This window comes from Gossypium hirsutum, chromosome D12, assembly GCF_007990345.1.
Source record: "Gossypium hirsutum isolate 1008001.06 chromosome D12, Gossypium_hirsutum_v2.1, whole genome shotgun sequence".
Taxonomy (NCBI): Eukaryota; Viridiplantae; Streptophyta; class Magnoliopsida; order Malvales; family Malvaceae; genus Gossypium; species Gossypium hirsutum.
This window is the reverse complement of record NC_053448.1, coordinates 47047465-47051545: the sequence shown is the minus strand read 5'-3', so window position 1 is coordinate 47051545 and position 4081 is coordinate 47047465. Positions and strand designations below refer to the sequence as shown.

At 33.8% G+C, this 4081-nt stretch overlaps 1 long non-coding RNA gene across 1 annotated transcript; it reads left to right on the top strand.

Annotated features, from left to right (window-relative positions):
* The first annotated feature begins 932 nt into the window (after positions 1–932).
* Positions 933–2177, top strand: LOC121224157 (uncharacterized). Its single transcript, XR_005921716.1, has 2 exons — positions 933–1467; positions 1684–2177. It is a non-coding gene; the product is annotated as an uncharacterized lncRNA (long non-coding RNA).
* Positions 2178–4081: the final 1904 nt, after the last annotated feature.

Below are 4081 nucleotides of genomic sequence, written 5' to 3'. Positions count from 1 at the left end.
GAGACGGCGTCATGACGATACGAATGGGGACGTTGCGATGTGGTGACGTGTTGTCCACATAAATTGAGTTTCTTTTTCCAGTTAAACTCTGATTACTCTAGGGGTATTTTAGTATGATTGGACCTCTAATATTAACCTATTTAAAGGAACCTTGTATCCCTATTTTGAGAAGTAAATTAAGAGGCAATTAAAGATGTAGTACTATAGGGCTTTTCTTTTGGGGGCAACAAGATGTAGTTACAAATGAGTTTTGGTGAGAGTTCTCGTGGTAACTATGGAGAGAATTTTGTGCCCCTTTTGAGACAATTCTATGAGAATTAGGGTTTTGTTTTCGGGGTTTGGGTTTGTACGTTTAGTGCATTTAGGTTTATTTTCTCCATATTGTACTCTCGCTTGTTCACTCATTTAGTGAAAAGTCAAAGTCTCATTTCCCTATGGTTTTTATCTTCTTAGAAGGAGTTTTCCACGTAAAATTTGTGTTCGATCTTCTCTACCTTTTCTATATCATTGTTTATACGGGTCAATCCCCAAAAAAGTTTAATGGAAAAAAGAGAATAGAAGTTGACAACTTAATTTCTTCATTCTTTTCTCTTTTTTCTCTCGATTCTTGGTGAAAACTTTAAGCTGGTTTTAACTACTAATGTATTTAGTGTTGGATATTTTAATTTGAAGTATTCTAAATTGTGTTTGCTTATTTACTTACATGTGTGGATATACTATTAGTTGGCCTTAGATATGGATAGGGATATTGCAGATTACAGGTGTTCACATATTATTGGTTGGTGTGATCTTATCTTATAAATATAGATAAAGATATAGTTATAGACTTGAGTGATGACTTGGACTAGAATCTAGCCAATCATTTAGATTTAGATAAGATTTCTAGATAAGGCTTGAGCACTATAAATAAGTGGAGGATGTTGTAGTTAAATGCCAAGCAAAAAATAAAAAAGAAACAAAAAAATTTATAATAGAAGTGAGTTTTAAAATTTTCTCCCTAAATTTATTTCTCTTCCTCCACCAAAATCTCCTTTAAAAATTATTTCTCTTCTTCCTTCTTCCAACAAAATGATATCGTTCTTTCAATAAAATTATTTCACTTTTGAATTTTGCTAAATTTCATTTATTTGGGTGCTTGAATTTCAACAATAATCGATATAGTCTTCCCTAAACGAGAAATATTTTCTTTTTCTTGCCCTTTTGAAAGATATGTAGTATGAGACAAATGGATATTTGATGGAGGGATGCCAATAAATGCATCTTGAGGCAACAAAAAACAGATCAAGGCATTGGGAGGGTTAAAAGAGAATCTAGAATATAGGCGTTCTTTTTGTTTTTGTTTTTTTGTACATATAGAAGACAACGAACAAGAAACTAAATATTATAGAGAAGAAAACAAAGTTAAATGGACCAATTTTGAGTGTATCGGAGGTTTGCTGCTTGAGACGCTAAACTGCGTACGAAGGGGTAGAGTCTATGTTGTTTGCGCTCCAAGCGAATTTGCAATTGTTGTAGGATGAAGATGTCTTTTGACTTGTAGTCAAATATATTAATTAATACGGGCCAATTTCACTATTAAGGATATTGTTTTCTAAGAAATTTAGGATTTTAATTTATATTTTCAGTATTTAGGCCTTGGGATAGAAAGTTAATAAAAATAAGTGTTTTTAACACATTTTGTAGGTGTTGTGACCCAATAGGCCGACACGGGACTTAGATTGTGCTAATTGGTTCAATTGAGAGTACAAGATGAAGATATAAAGACCCAATTGACTTGGAAGCAAAGGTCGAGTGATGCACAAGTTTCTTGGGACGTCAAAACACCAAAGAAACGACACAAGACAATATTTGCATGTCATGTTGTGCCACACAATGGGTGTGGTACAATACACAGTTGACGTGCTGTCCAAATATTTTAAGGTTATTTTTGTCCACGCAATCAAACTTATACAAAGACCTAGGACGTGCCGAATACCTAATTTAGGCTGCCAACACCTCTATAAATAAGACAGTAGGGGTTGAATGTAAAAAAGTCATGTGTGACGCCTTCAAAAACCCTCGTAGTTTAGAATTAATTTTGGTTTATTTTCTTTTCCAGTTTTTAAATACGTTCTTGTTTTCTTCTTGAATCAGTTTTGGTTCAAGAACTTGTTTATTTAATTAAAGTATTCAGTTTATATTTTCTGTTGTATTTGTTTTATTTCGTTATTCGAATTGAGATATTTGCTACTCCATTCCCCATTTGATACTCAATCCACAATTATTCACACCTCTTTTCTTCTTCAAATCGATCGTGTTTCTCACATGGTTTATTCAATTGAAGTTGAGATTATGAATAACATGAGTGGCTAAATCCCTTAGGAGAGATTAACAAGTGGATGGGGATGTGATTAATGGAGTATTTGGGACTTCTTGAGATGGATTACTTGGTATAAATTATGTATTCCTAAAATGTCGGGCTTGACAACCCTAATAAGTTATCATAGGCTAGATGAGGTCGGGAGATAAGTCGAATCGAGTAAATTGTAATTTATCCTAGTTGAGAAAGTGAGGTTGGAAGATAAGCAAGTATCAACCAATCTATTAAGTTAATTAGAGTTAAGAGGTAATAATTGCTTAATCGATGATTAATCCACTCTAGTCCCCTAATTCAAAGTTAGTTGCAAACCCTGAAGTGAGTTAATCTTCATGATTGATGTATCGGTTTAATTCATTTGTTTATTTTTCTTTCTTTCTTTCTTTTATTTATTTATATTTCTCTAAATCTATTTTATGATTCATCGCAATATGGGAATTAACTCTTAATACTTAGATTTATTATTGTAAAAAGTATTTTCGTTATTTATTCCAACCTCCATTGGTTACGATCCTTGGAATACTTATGGTATTTCATTGAACAAATATATTAAAATTTGACATGTGCACTTTTGGACACTGCCATTCTCAATTCTTATATTTTCGGTGTATTATTTAACTATAAACGATAACTCATTCATAGGCGGTCATCCTTTTTTATTGATTCGAGCTTCTAGTGTACATTGAATTGTCCAGTAAATAACTTTGTCCACCGTTTGGAAGTAGTTGCATAGTTGACTTTCACAATTTGGATTTGCATTCCATGAAGTTTCCTCAAAATTTTTCGAATTAAGATTAATTCACTATGTAGCTTGGAAATGGAAGAATAATGCATTGCTGCAAAGGAAGTGGGCCCTGAATGATGTGTGATTGCTACAAATATCTCTTTATCAAAATTCACATTATTCTTAACAAATGAAAGGATGATGGTAGCGAATTGTTGTTAGTAATTGTGGAAGGTAGCAGGATGCTAGATGAGGTTGAGTCTTTGATGTTTTGTTTGTGCCCGAAGTTGGAGATGTGGTGTGATCAAGAGCCCACCAATGTATAATCATGGTAGATATGTATGGTCTTATACAAAACCATATGAGGGTGAGGAGTTTCGCCTACAATTAGAACGACGTTACGGTGTTTCCATATGCTCTAGAGCATTATGATCCATCCATGGATTGTTTTCTAGTGCTCTGCATCCACTCAGTTATAGTTGGCAATCTAATCAGCTATCCAGTAGCGAATGTCATGCAATCTGGTATCCTGTAAGCAGACCATCGAAGGAATACTGAACTAGACAACTTTTGTGAGTGGACAAGTTCGAAATAGATGGTCAATATCTTCGTGGTATTCTAAAAAAAAGTCTCTCGATGGATCAACAAAAATTTGTCGTCAACGAAGTTTCCTACGTACTAGTAAATACTTGTGACATAACTTCCATAAAAAATTGAGAAGTTTTAGAGGAATTTTAATTTTCCACAAGACTTTCCAATTGACATTGAATAAGGAGTTGTCTGGTCTAGTAAATCGTTGGCTTAGTAATGTGGCATAAACACTTTTCACAAACATTTGACTTGAGAAATCATGCTTCCAAATGTACCTATCCTGGCATCCCGTAATTGAAAATTTTCAAGTTTTGAGTTCTTCATACCAAACATCCCCAAGTTGCTCCCGTATGATGGTCATTCCATTGTCCAGAGTTGTTGCTCATTAGCTCTAGGATAGGTATACCAGG